Source organism: Tachyglossus aculeatus, chromosome 3, assembly GCF_015852505.1.
Source record: "Tachyglossus aculeatus isolate mTacAcu1 chromosome 3, mTacAcu1.pri, whole genome shotgun sequence".
NCBI classification, from domain to species: Eukaryota; Metazoa; Chordata; class Mammalia; order Monotremata; family Tachyglossidae; genus Tachyglossus; species Tachyglossus aculeatus.
The window spans coordinates 13800720-13815966 of NC_052068.1; the positions used below are offsets into that span (position 1 = coordinate 13800720).

The following is a 15247-nucleotide window of genomic DNA, read 5'->3' on the forward strand; positions in this document are numbered from 1 at the left end:
TCTGCTCTAATGCAACACAAACTCCGCTGGTATTTTGAACCGTTTTAGCCATGTTTGTGAATTGGCTGGAAAGTACCTGAGATTGAAAGAGGCACTGTGGAGGCAGTAACGTTTTAGTGTTGTTTTTCTTGAAGAGGAAATCAACAAGATCCTCTTGCTTGAAGTGCACTGTGGAACCTTCCAGGAAAGAAAAACAAATCTAATTTAATGCTTGTTGCCCTCGTTAGTGGGAGAGAAGTACTTGACACCTGTGTTGTCATTTTCGATGTTTATAAGTCAAGGCTGCAGCTGGGGGCTCCAATGACCTTTCCAAACAAACCGTCCTAGTACCGACATCCCGGCTGCAGGCAATCCACCTGGTCCAGACCTTTGTGTGAGGATAAGTTACCTTCCTTTGGAGAACAAAAAGGCTCAGGTTTTATGCTTCCATTTGGAAAAAAGCAAATGATTGTGTGATAACTTGGACCCTTTTAGCACTTGCTATTCACCCCCACCCTCAGTTCCACAGCTCTTACGTACATATCCGACGTGGGTGTCAGAAGGATCTGGGTTCTAATCCTCCTCTCCCCCTCCTCATCCCCCTGCCTTACCTCCTTCCCTTCCCTACAGCACCTGTATATATGTATATATGTTTGTATGTATTTATTACTCTATTTTACTTGTACATATTCTATTTATTTTATTCTGTTAATTTGTCTTGTTTTGTTGTCTGTCTCCCCCTTCTAGACTGTGAGTCCACTGTTGGGTAGGGACCATCTCTATATGTTGCCAACTTGTACTTCCCAAATGCTTAATACAGTGCTCTGCACACAGTAAGCGCCAAATAAATACGATTGAATGAATGAATGAATGAATGACTCTACTACTTGTCTGCTGTGTGACCTTGGGCAAATCACTTCACTTCTCTGGGCCTCAGTTACCTCATCTGTAAATTGGGGATGAAGACTGCGATCCACATGTTGGGCAGGGAGTGGGTCCAACCCAATTTACTACCCCAGTACAGTGCCTGGCACGTAGTAAGTGCTTAACAAATACTATTATTATTATTGTTATTATTATTGTTATTATTATTATTATTATTATTTCTGTAATGCGTTTATATTACAGTCTGTCTCCCCCTCTACATTGTGGACAGGGAATATATCTACTAAGTTGTACTGCACTCTCCCCAATGCTTAGTATAGTACTCTTGGAAGAACTTGGGAAGCAGCGTGGCTCAGTGGAAAGAGCCCAGGCTTTGGAGTCAGAGATCATGGGTTCAAATCCCGGCTCTGCCAATTGTCAGCTGTGTGACTTTGGGCAAGTCACTTAACTTCTCTGAGCCTCAGTTACCTCATCTGTAAAATGGGGATTAAGACTGTGAGCCCCCTGTGGGACAACCTGATCACCTCGTAACATCCCCAGTGCTTAGAACAGTGCTTTGCACAAAGTAAGTGCTCAATAAATGCCATTATTATTATTATTACTCTGCAAACAGTAAGTGCTCAACAAATTCCATTGATTGATTGACTGATTGATAACTTAGCAGCTTGGTTCCTATTTCACTGGCATACTCAGCTATGTGGAAAACCATGTCAAGAAGAAGATGAGGGGTCCGAGGGTAGTGGATTTTTTCGGTAGGTAACGCTAGTGAACATGAATCAAAATGCATGCTGTATCACAGCACCAAGACAGAAATTGAATATCTGGTCAGAAAACTGTCCCAGGACCGTAGTCATCCTCTTCTCAACGATTATATCTGCTACAGGCCAACAGGAAGAATGAAAATAATCTAAGTACATGAAGTTTGCTGTTTAGGGACCATTATATTCCCAGACCCGCTCTCCAACCGATGCAAGGGGGATTAGCACTTCAATTTTTTGAAGAAATTGAGTCATTGAGCCCACCTCATCTCCAGGCTGGGCTCATGGACACAGAGCAGCAGATTTAGGTCTTATCTCCCTGGGGCTGCCTCCTTCCTGACTTGGGAGAATGCATGATTGATAGCTTTGGAATGGGGATCCCGGTGGTCTCAGCCACCCACCTGCCTGGACACTGCTGACTGCCCTGGGGCAGGCAGGAGGGTGGTGGGGGAGAGGAAGAGTTGGAGAGAAATACTGGTGACTGACATTTTGTCCAACCATCCTGGTTATGGGCTAGTTTCCTGGTGAAGAATCAGTAGTATAAGTGTCTACTAATGACACTAGAGAAGCAGCGTGGCTCAGTGGGCACAGCACCGGCTTGGGAGTCAGAGGTCATGAGTTCAAATCCCCTCTCCGCCGCTTGTCAGCTGTGTGACTTTGGGCAAGTCACTTAACATCTCTGTGCCTCAGTTCCCTCATCTGTAAAATGGGGATTAAGATGGTGAGCCCCACCTGGGACAACGTGATCACCTGGTATCCTCCCCAGTGCTTAGAACAGTGCTTTGCACATAGTAAGTGCTTAACAAATACCAAAATTATTATTATTATTATTGTTATGATTAATGACAATGGAAACAATAAAGTTATCTAAAGCAACATGATAGAGCACGGGACTCGGAGTCAGAAGGACCTGGTTCTAATCCCAGCTCTGGCAACTTGTATGCTGTGTGACCTTGGGCAAATCATTTCACTTCTTTCAAGTCATTTCAGTTCCTTTATCTGTAAAATAGGATTAAGACTGTGAGTCCAATGTGGGACAGGGACTGTGTCCAATCTGATTACTTTGTATCTACCCCAGTGCTTAGAACAGTGTCTGACACATAATAAGCATTTAACAAATACCCGAAATATTATTATTATTAATGTTATATTGTACAATGTTATGGATTCCCTGGGGATTTAATAGTAATTATAATTATGGTATTTGTTGAGTACTTACTATGTGTCAGGCACTGTTCTAAGCGCTGGGGTAGGTATGCGATAATCAGATTGAACACAGTCCCTGTCACCCAGAGGTCTCACTTTAATCCTGTAGTTCTCTTCTGGTACTATCACTACCACCTCTTTAGGATCATTGAGCCTTGAGAACCAGGCCTGAGAAGTAGAGTGGCTCAGTGGAAAGAGCATAAGCTTTGGAGTCAGAGGTCATGGGTTCAAATCCCTGCACCATCACTTGTCAATCAATCAATCATATTTATTGAGCACTTACCGTGTGCAGAGCACTGTACCAAGCGCTTGTACTTCCCAAGTTGGGAACACACAGAGACGGTCCCTACCCAACAGTGGGCTCACAGTCTAGAAGGGGGAGACAGAGAACAAAACCAAACACATTAACAAAATTAAATAAATAGAATAGATATGTACAAGTAAAATAAATAAATAGAGTAATAAATATGTACAAACATATATACATATATACAGGTGCTGTGGGGAAGGGAAAGAGGTAAGGCAGGGGGGATGGAGAGGGGGACGAGGGGGAGAGAAAGGAAGGGGCTTAGTCTGGAAAGGCCTCCTGGCAGAGGTGAGCTCTCAGTAGGGCCTTGAAGGGTGGAAGAGAGCTAACTCGGCGGATGTGCGGAGGGAGGGCATTCCAGGCCAGGGGGATGACGTGGGCCGGGGGTCGACGGTGGGGCAGGCCAGAACGAGGCCCAGTGAGGAGGTGAGTGACAGAGGAGCAGAGGGTGCGGGCTGGGCTGGAGGAGAGAAGGGAGGTGAGGTAGGAGGGGGCAAGGTGATGGACAGCCTTGAAGCCCAGGGTGAGGAGTTTCTGCCTGATGCGCAGATTGATTGGTAGCCACTGCAGATTTTTGTGGAGGGGAGTAACATGCCCAGAGCATTTCTGGACAAAGACAATCTGGGCAACGGCGTGAAGTATGGATTGAAGTAGGGAGAGACAAGAGGATGGGAGATTGGAGAGGAGGCTGATACAGTAGTCCAGACGGGATAGGAAGAGAGCTTGAATGAGCAAGGTAGCAGTTTGGATGGAGAGGAAAGGGCGGATCTTGGCAATGTTCCAGAGCTGAGACCTGCAGGTTTTGGTGACGGCTTGGATGTGAGGGGTGAACGAGAGAGTGGAGTCGAGGATGACACCAAGGTTGCGGGCTTGTGAGATGGGAAGGATAGTAGTGCCGCCAACAGTGATGGGAAATTCAGGGAGAGGGCAGGGTTTGGGAGGGAAGACAAGGAGTTCAGTCTTGGACATGTTGAGTTTTAGGTGGCGGGCAGACATCCAGATGGAGATGTCCTGAAGGCAGGAGGAGATGTGAGCCTAGAGGGAGGGGGAGAGAGCCGGGGCAGAGATGTAGATTTGGGTGTCATCAGCATAGAGATGATAGTTGAAGCCGTGGGAGCGAATGAGGTCACCAAGGGTGTTAGTGTAGATCGATAACAGAAGGGGACCAAGAACTGAACCTTGAAGAACCCAGTTACCTCATCTGTAAAATGGGGATTAAGACTGTGAGCCCCCCCGTGGGACAACCTGATCACCTTGTAACCTCCCCAGCACTTATAACAGTGCTTTGCACGTAGTAAGCACTTAATAGATTCATTCAATTGTATTCATTGAGTGCTTACTGTGTGCAGAGCACTGTACTAAGCACTTGGAAAGTACAAGTTGGGCTTGGGAAGTACAAGTTGGATGCCATCATTATTATTATTAAGCAGGAGGGAAAACAGGTATTGACTCTCCATTTCACGGATGAGGAAACTGAGGCACAGAGAAGTTAGGTGACTTGCCGAAGGATATGAAGCAGGAAATGCAGGATATGAAGCAGTCCCCCTTCTAGACCGTGAACCTGCTTTTGGGTAGGGACTGTCTCTATATTTTGCCAACTTGTATTTCCCATGCGATTAGTACAGTGCTCTGCACAAATTAAGTGCTCAATAAATACGATTGAATGAATGAATGAATGAAAGTGGCAGAGCTGGGAATAGAACCCAGGTCTCCTGAATCCCAGGTTTGTGCTCTTTCCGTTAGGTCACACTGATTCTCAAGTATCGTCCAAGCACTGTTCTAAACACTGGGTTCCATACAAGTTAATCAGGTCGGGGACAGTCCCTGCCCATTTACAATCTTAAGAGGGAGATGGAGTTTTCCATGGGAAAACTCAGGAAAACTACACTCAACTGATCCATTGATGAATAGGTGGTATTTATTGAGTGTTTACTGAGTACAGAGAACTATATTAAGTACTTGGGGGAGAGAACAATGCAGCAAAGTTCATAATCACAGTCCCTACCCACAAAAAGTTTACAACCTAGGGGGACACAGGAATTGAATTACAGATGGGAGAAATGGCAGAGTATAGACTTTTTCTTTGATGTGGAGGTGGATGAACAACCACTGGAGGCTCTTGAGGACTGGGGAAATGTAGACTGAACTGTTTCTTTGGAAAAATGTTCCAGACAGCAGAGTGAAGTAAGGATTGGAGTAGGGAGTAGGGAGGCAGGAAAGTCGGTGAGGAGACTGATGCAGTACTCAAGGTAAGGTATGATAAATGCTTGGATCAGCATATTATCAGTTTGGATGGAGAGGAAGGGGTGGATTTGGGAGCTGCTGCAAAGCGAGAATTTATATAAATTTGAAAGAGATGAGTCAAAGATAATGTCAAGGTTTTGGGCTTGTGAAATAGGGAGGTGGGAGTGTTATCTACAGTAATGGGAAAGCCTAAGGGAGGATAAGATTTGGTTGAAAAGATGAGCAGTTCTTTTTTGGACATGATTAGTTTGAGTTATCAGCAGGGCAAGCGCTTAGTACAGTGCTCTGCACACAGTAAGCACTCACTAAATATGATTGAATGAATGAATGAATCCAGGTAGAGATGTCCTGAAGGCAGGAGGAAATGGGGGACTGCTGGGGAGAGAGGTCAGTGCTGGAGAAGCAGAATAATAATAATACTAATAATAATAGCACTTAAGTGTGTACTATGTGCTAAACACTGTTCTAAACAATGGGGTAGATACTAGTTAATCAGGTTGGACCCATTCCCAGTCCCACATAATAATAATAATAATAATGGCATTTATTAAGCACTTACTATGTGCAAAGCACCATTCTAAGTGCTGAACATTGTTCTAAGAGCTGAGCCCACGTGGGGCTCACACTCTTACCCCCATTTTTACAGATGAGATAACTGAAGCACAGAGAAGTGAAGTGACTTACCCAAGGTCACACAGCAGACGTGTGGCAGAGCCGGGATTAGAACCCAGATCCTTTTAACTCCCAGGCCCGTGCTCTATCAACTAAGCCATGCTGCTTCTCTAGATTTAGCAATCATACCCATAGAGATAGTGGTTGAAGCCATGGCAGTGAATTCATTCATTCATTCATTTATTCAATCGTATTTATTGAGTGCTTACTGTGTGCAGAGCACTGTACTAAGCGCTTGGGAAGTACAAGTTGGCAACGTATAGAGATGGTCCCTACCCAACAGTGGGCTCACGGTCTAGAAGGGGGAGACAGTGAATCAGTTCTCTAAGGGAGAGGGTGGAGAGGGAGAATAGAAGAGGACCCAGAGCTGAGTCCTAAGGAATTGCCACAGTTTAGAGGTGAGAGGCTGTGGGGGAGACAGCAAAAGCCACTGAGAAGGAGCAGACAAGAGACAGAAAGAGAACAGGAGAGGATGGCCTCGGGAAGTCAAGGTTTGATAATGTTTCCAGGAAAAGAGGGTGGTCGAAAATGTCAAACGCAGCTGAAAGGTCAAACAAAATTAGGATGGAGTAGAGGCCATTAGATTTGGCAAGAAGGTGGCCTTCTCTAGCACACACTCCCTCCATGAAATAATGTCCTGTTCCCCCAAAGAGGCCTCCGCTCTTTTGCCCGCCTCTAATTTTTCAAAGGCATAATACCCCATTTAGTCTCCATATCCAACCTGCCTTCTCTCCCACACAAATCCACTCCCTCAACGCTGCCCTGACCACTTAATTCAACTCCCTCACTTCCCTGTGCCTCCATTGATCTCATACCACTAACCCACAACCCTGGATCACCTCCACAATATATTCCCACCATTCTTGTGCTTGCGCTGCAGAGAGCAGTGGGCAGAATCCAGACATCAGGCCAACTTTGTCCATCTCAAATTCATCTTTGCCTCTTTTCCCTCCACCCTCTCCTCTGCCCAACAATAATACTTCTCCATCCTTATTGGCTCCCATGCTCACCGCCCACATGAACCGTTTTAGATTTTTAACTCCTTCCTCAAACCCCTTCAAACTTATCCCTCCCATCTCTTTCCCTCAGTGACCTTGTCACCTATTTCATCAATAAAATTGAAACCATCAGGTGGGATCTCCCGCAAATCTCCACTGCACTGCTCCAGTCCCACCCTCTTCCTCCCCTAACTTTGATCTCCCATCCTTTCCAGCAGTAGCTCAAGAGATCTGCTGACTCTCCTTCAAACCTAACCTCTCTACCTGAACCTCTGGCACCATCCCTTCACATCTTATTAAAACACTCCTCCTCTCCCCCACCCCGTGAAAGGACTATCCACTTTGCCAAGTACAACTTCAGCTACGATTACAGTACAACTGGTTACTTTCCTACTGGTATACTGCTAGCATCTCTTTCTGTATGCAGTGTCAAGAGCATGAGAATAAAGTAAAAGTGTCCTTTCCCCACAACTCCACCCTTCCCATCACCATTCTTTGGAGTGGCATTATACACTATTGGATTGTCCCAAGTGAAAACCAAATACCTGAAAAGCAATCTTCAGTAGAAGCCCTAAGGAGATAGCTGAGAAGGAAACATGTTTTGGATGAACCAGAACAGACTGATCCACTTAGCCTGTCTTAAATGCATCTGTTATTAACTATTTCATTTCATTGTCTTTCTAAGGCTGTTGTTAGGCTGAAACCCAGCTGCTTGTATTCAATTTCACCCTGAAAATGTAGGCATTACCCAGGAAATGCTTGTTACTTGCTTGGAGCTGAGCCAGCTATTCCGCGGAAACTATGCTCTAAGAAACATGGTTGCCCTGAGGATAAAGGTCCAAAAACCAGGCCCTCAGTGTTTGCCCATCCAGGAAAATGGCTGACTTCTGAAACAAAAATAGCACTCTTTAAGCCCGTATCATGTACCAGGCACTGTGCGAAACCCTGAGATAGATGATAACAAGATAATCGGATTAGACACTGCACTGATCCTATTGTCCCCTAGGAAACACACAATCTAAGAATTAGGGAGGGCAGCAAATCTCAGTCCAAACCTTTGCATTAAGAGCTATGGCTGAAGATACCTATTAGGGCACTATTCTTTCATTCACTGGTTTTTATTGAGCATGACCTGTGTGCAAAATCCTGTACTAAGCACCAGGGAAGTTTACAATAAAGGACAAGGAAGACCGTCATTGGCCCTCAGAGACGTTACAATCTAGGGGTGGGATGGCAAGTTTTAGTCAAACATATGAGGAAAAATTGAAATTGGTAAAGATAAAAATAGAAAATACTAACAAATGAATCCTTAGTAAGCTGTGGATCATTACATCTTCACCAACTATGAGAGAGAGAGAGAGAGAGAGAGAGAGAGAGAGAGAGAGATGTGGAAGGAGAGAGAGGAAAAATAGGGAGAGAGAGAGAGAGGATAGAGCAAGCAAAATTATTAGATGATCATACGGCCTGTTATAGCACAGACAGCTCACAGACAGTTTTGAATTCTTGTAATTTAGGCCAGCAGTTTCAGAAAATATTCAAATGCTCCAAATTAGGACTCCTAATATACTGATGTCCAGCCATTCTTTCTTACTGAAAATTCTTGGACTTCTACATCCAGGCTAGAGCATGCTCAATATGTATTCATTCTACTCAACCAATAGTATTTCTAGAGCATCTGCTGTGTGCTCTTTAGTACACTGTGGGGGAATACAACAGAAATTAGAAGACACGAAGAGAAGCAGCATGGCCTAGTTGATAGAGTACAGGCTTGAGGGGCAGAAGGACTGGGTTCTAATCTTGGCTCCGCCACTTGTCTGCTGTGTGACCTTGGGCAAGTCACTTCACTTCTCGGTGCCTCAGTTACCTCATCTGTAAAATGGGGATTAAGATTGTGAGCCCCAGATGGGACAGGGACTGTGTCCAACCTGATCAATTTGTATCTACCCCCAATGCCCAGTAGAGTGCCTGGCACATAGTAAGTGCTTAACAAGTACCCTAAAAAACCCACAAAAAACCCCATGATCCCTACCTCAAGAACCATACAGTCTAGTAAGTGAGAAACAGCAGTAATAATGATAGCATTTATTAAGCGCTTACTACATGTAAAGCACTGTTCTAAGCCTGGGGAGGTTACAAGGTGATCACGTTGTCCCACGTGGGGCTGACAGTCTTAATCCCCATTTTAAAGATGAGGTAACTGAGGCCCAGAGAAATGAAGTGACTTGCCCAAAGTCACACAGCTGACAAGCGTCGGAGCCGGGACTTGAGCCCATGACCTCTGACTCCAAAGCCCGTGCTCTTTCCACTGAGCCACACTGCTTCTTTTATATATAGCTCCCTTCTCTCTTTCTTCCCTCCTGCTGTCACCCCCACCATTATTTTTGGGAGGAAACAAGAAGGCATGAAAGCTGGAAAAGATGGCTTTTCAAGGCCTGATGTTCTTGGTAGGCCTAGCCTATATTCATGCATTCATTCCATCGTATTTATTGAGCACTTACTGTGTGCAGACCACTGTACTAAGCTGTCTTATGCCGTCGAGTCGTTTCCGACCCATAGCGACACCACAGACCCATCTCTCCCAGAACGCCCCGCTCTCCATTTGCAATCGTTCTGGTGGTGGATCCAGAGAGTTTTCTTGGTGAAAATCCAAAAGTGGTTTACCATTGCCGCCTTCCAAGCAGTAAACTCGAGTCTCTGCCCTCACCTCTCTCCCATGTTGCTGCTGCCCATCATGGGGGAGTTTTGACTTGCAGTAGATCGCCTTCAACTTGCTAGCCACTGCCCAAGCTAGGAATGGAATGGGTAGGCCTCTTCCTTACTCTTCTTCCTGTAGTCAGGACTAGTAGAGGACTGGAAACTCTCCAGATGTGACTCTGAGAGGGGGCCTATATGTCACTTTATATAATATAAAATCTATACACTGTCCATGAATATTTAGACCTAAAGTCCCAAGTGTTGCTTTCAACTCTTAATATGGGTCAAACCTGAAAATGCCTACCTGTAATTTATTTTAAAGTCTGTTTCCTCCACTAGATTATAAGTTCCTTGAGGGCAGGGATACAACTTTATTGTATTGTTCTCTCCCGAACACATAATAAAGTGCTCTGCACACAGTAAACACACACTAGATACCACTGATGGATTGACTGGTAGAAGAGTTAACTGAGTAATTATTCTTTTTATTTTTATGGTACTTCCGTTAAGCAGTTATTACGTGCCAAGCTCTGCTGTAAGTGCTGAGCTAGATACAAGTTAATCTTGACACAGTTCTTGCCCCATGTGGGGATCATGACTTAAGTAGCAGGGAGTAGGATTTAATCCCCATTGTACAGATGAGGTAACTGAGCTACAGAGGAGTTAAGTGATTGCCCAAGGTCATATGATGGGCAAGCGGCAGAGCGGGGATTTTGGGGGCTCTAGGATTCTGATCCCTTGGAAAGGATACTATAAGTCGAGTTCCTGGCTGAAAGAAAAACTCAATGATCCAGGTATTTCAGATGAAAGTGTTTTGTGGCTTGCAATACTTGGATAACTGGGGGCAAAGTCTACTTTTTGGTTTTGGTTATCCATGAAATTTGTCTATGTAGGCCCTGTTTAGAGATATTATAAAACTGTTAGTGGGTCTAAAACCATTCAGAAGAAAAATGCTCGATAAATGCAATACCAGTAATGCAGTGTATTGCCATTGCTGTTTCTAATAACGGTCCCCTTAAGGACCGTGTTCTCTCATCTGTTGAAATAAAAGATGTTTCCCCAACATGGGTTTGTGCATTTCACAACCTTATCTATAGGCAGTGTTTGGTCCCCAGCCATTCCAAATTTTGCTAGATTCCCTCCTGCTACCTTGACCAGGAGAGGAGCCTGGCATACCCAGAGGCCAGCTGGTGTGTACATTACCGCTGTTAATAATTTGTGGGTTTCAGAGGGGTTTTAATGCAAACTAAACATATCTACCATCTGGCAAATTTTTGTGATGAATTTCAGATTTTGCACAGATTAAACATTTCCGCCTGAATAAACAAGCCCTTTTTTCCTGATCCTATGTCACTCCCAAGAGTTATCCAGCTGTTTGCCGTCTGCACCATCTTCCCGGCCCCAGATGCAGTCTTCGCTGAGGGCTCAAAGGAATACACCTGGTCTGGCTACTTAAGACACCATATTCACTCTTCGTTCATTCAGTAGTATTTACTGAGCGCTTACTTTGAACACAACACTGTACTAAGTGCTTGGGAGAGTGATAAAAATAATAATTATTATGAGTAGAGAAGCAGCGTGGCTCAGTGGAAAGAGCCCGGGCTTTGGAGTCAGAGGTCATGGGTTCGAATCCTGGCTCCACCACATGTCTGCTGTGTGACCTTGGCCAAGTCACTTAACTTCTTGGAGCCTCAGTGACCTCATCTGTAAAATGGGGATGAAGACTGAGCCCCACGTGGGACAACCTGATCACCTTGTATCCCCCCCCAGCGCTTAGAACAGTGCTTTGCACATAGTAAATGTTTAACAAATGTCATTATTATTATTATTATTAAGTGCTTAATATGTGCCAGGCACTGTTCTAAGTGCTGGGGTAGAAACAAGGTAATTGGGATGGACTCGTCCCTGTCCCATGTGGGGCTCACGGTCTCAATCCCCATTAAATAGATGAAGTAACTGAGGCCCAGAGAATAATAATCATAATAATAATGATAGCATTTATTAAGTGCTTACTATGTGCAAAGCACTGTTCTAAGAGCTGGGGAGGTTAACAAGGTGATCAGGTTGCCCCACGGGGGGCTCACAGTCTTCATCCCCATTTTACAGATGAGGTAACAGAGGCCCAGAGAGGTGCAGTGACTTGTCCAAGGTCACACAGCAGGCAAGTGGCAAAGATGGGATTAGAACCCATGACTCATGACTCTCAGGCCCATGCTCTATTGACTAGACCATACTCCTTCCGCACAATCAACAGACACATTCCCCACAGCACCTGTATATATGTATATATGTTTGTACATATTTTTTTTACTCTATTTATTTATTTATTCATTTTATTTGTACATATCTATTCTATTTATTTTATCTTGTTAGTATGTTTGGTTTTGTTCTCCATCTCCCCCTTTTAGACTGTGAGCCCACTGTTGGGTAGGGACTGTCTCTATATGTTGCCAATTTGTACTTCCCAAGCGCTTAGTACAGTGCTCTGCACATAGTAAGCGCTCAATAAATACAATTGATGATGATGATTCCCTGCTCATAACGAGGTTACAGTCTAGTGGGGAGAGAAAGACATTAATATAAATAAGTAAATTACAGATATGTACACAAGTGGTGTGGGGCTGGGAGGTTGGGAAGAAAAAAGGGAGCAAGTCAGGGCAACTCAGAAGGGGAGTGGAAAAAGAGGAAAGTGGGGGCTTAGTCAGGGAAGGCCTCTTGGAGATGTGCTTTCAACAGAAGTTTGAATGTCTTTTAGATTTGAGGAGGGAAGCCTTTCCAAGCCAGAGGCAGGATGTGGGCTAGGGTCAGCAGCGAGATAAGCCAGACTGAGGCAAAGTGAGAAGGTTTGCCTTAGATGCATTAAATGTGCTGGCTGGGTTGTAGTAGGAGAGAGAAGTGAGGTGAGATAGGAGGGGGCAAGGTGATGGAGTGCTTCAAAGCCAACGGTGAGGACTTTGACGCAGAGGTGAATGGGCAACCACTGGAGTTTTTTGAGGAGTGGGGTGACGTGTCCTGAACGCTTCTGTAGAAAAATGATCCAGGCAGCAGAGCGAAGTATGGACTGACCAGCCTAATTCCCGTTCCAAGTTTTCTCCAAGCACCTTCAACCACTCAGCTTTCACCTCCCCACTGTCTCTTAGTCCTGTGGTAGAATCCAGCTCATTTGGCAGCCTTGCCTGTGCTCTTTTCACTAGGTCACCCATCCTGCCTGCATTCTAATAATAACCAAGGTATTTAAGTGCTTACTGTGTGCCAGGCACTGTACTAAGCGCTTGGGTGGAGATATGGTTGTATCTATTTTGTATCTATGGTTGTACATATTTATTACTCTATTTATTTACTTATTTATTTATTTATTTTACTTGTACATTTCTATCCTATTTATTTTATTTTGTTGGTATGTTTGGTTCTGTTCTCTGTCTCCCCCTTTTAGACTGTGAGCCCACTGTTGGGTAGGGACTGTCTCTATGTGTTGCCAATTTGTACTTCCCAAGCGCTTAGTACAGTGCTCTGCACGTAGTAAGCGCTCAATAAATACGATTGATTGATTGATTGATAAGCAAATCGGGAAGGACACAGTGTCTGTCCCATGGGGGGCTCACAGCCTCAATCACCATTTTATGGGTAAGTTAACCGTTGCACAGAGAAGTGAAGTGGCTTGCCCAAGGACATACAGCAGACAGGTGGTGGAGCCAGGATTAGAAGCCATGACCTTCTGGCTTCCAGCCCTGCGGTGTATCCCCTAAGCCATGCTGCTTCTGGAGTTCCAAGTGCTTAGTGCAGTGCTGTGCTCACAATGAGCACTCAGCGTGGCTCAGTGGAAAGAGCACGGGCTTTGGAGTCAGAGGTCACGGGTTCAAATCCCAGCTCCGCCAATTGTCAGCTGTGTGACCTTGGGCAAGTCACTTCAGTTCTCTGTGCCTCAGTTACTTCATCTGTAAAATGGGGATTAAGACTGTGAGCCCCCCCGTGGGACAACCTGATCACCTTGTAACTTCCCCAGTGCTTAGAACAGTGCTTTGCACATAGTAGGCGCTTAATAAATGCCATTATTATTATTATTAATTATTATTCTCTGGGCCTCAGTTCTGTCCTCTGTAAAATGGGGATGAAGACTGTGAGCCCCCCGTGGGACAACATGTAACCTCCCCAGCGCTTAGAACAGTGCTTTGCACATAGTAAGCGCTTAATAAATCCAGTGCTTAGAACAGTGCTTTGCACATAGCGCTTAATAAATGCCATAATAAATAAATAAATGCCATTATTATTATTTGCTGGGCCTCAGTTCCCTCATCTGTAAAATGGGGATGAAGACTGTGAGCCCCCCGGGGGCCAACCTGATCACCTTGTAACCTCCCCAGCGCTTAGAACAGTGCTTTGCACATAGTAAGTGCTTAATAAATGCTATTATTATTATTAGTATAAAAAAAGGCCTCAGTTTCCTCAGCTGTAAAATGGGGATGAAGACTGTGAGCCCCCCCTTGGGACAACCTGATCACCTTGCAACTTCCCCAGCGCTTAGAACAGTGCTTTGCATATAGTAAGCACTTAATAAATGCCATTAGTATTATTATTATCATTAATAAATACCATTGATTGATTGATTGACTGACCCAGAGATAGGGATTTTACTCTATGATAAAATGCTATTGGGTTGTATTGGAGAAATGCAAGCACAAGGGACCTGATGCTTTTTCTCAGCTACAACATTCCGGTGTCTGATTTTGGAATCCTCATCCTTTCAAGACTCCAGGGTTAACCAGATCCTTACCATCCACTGGGGCAAAGCCTTTGTCCATCGGACGATACCTGGCAGAAAATTATTCCCATTTTCATACCTCAGCTAGCAGGATTAGAGACAAAAGGATCAGCAGGAGACAGGAGACACAAAGGAGGTTGTTTCAGATATTTTTACTCTTCAGGTGGTTTCACTTTAATCTCTGTTGCTCACAAAATTAACCCACTGCATCATAATGACATTGCTGAGGATGTTAATGATTACCAGGATAGTTAATAATTACCATATTTCATCAACTAATAGGTTCTTTTGACCCTACGCACTACCCAAATACCTCATTTAGATTTAGGTCCCAAGAGCCAGCCCTGCTCTCCATCAGAAATTGGCTTTTTCACCCCACACCATTTGAGTGCCCCTCCGAGAATCGCACCTGGAGAGTTCCCAGTCCTCTACCAGTCTCGACTGTGGGAGGGAGAATCAAACAGAGAACTACCCATTCCATTCCTAGCTTGGCCAGTGGCTAGCAAGTGGAAGGCCATCTGCTACAAGTCAAAATTCACCCATGCTGGGCAGCAGCGACATGGGAGAAAGTCGAGGGTGGAGACTCAGGTTTACTGTGCGGAAGGAGGTAATGGTAAACCACTTCCATATTTTTTATCAAGAAAAACTCTATGGATGCATCTACCAGAACGATTGCAGATGGAGGTGCGACATTCTGTGAGAGATGCGCCCATGGCGTCACTGTGGGTCGGAGATGACTCGACGG

General features: G+C 44.7%; 1 non-coding gene across 1 annotated transcript; it reads left to right on the plus strand.

Moving 5' to 3' along the window:
* Positions 1-14893: 14893 nt before the first annotated feature.
* On the plus strand, positions 14894-15031 carry LOC119926175. The gene has a single exon (XR_005450074.1). It is a non-coding gene; the product is annotated as a small nucleolar RNA SNORA7 (small nucleolar RNA).
* Positions 15032-15247: the final 216 nt, after the last annotated feature.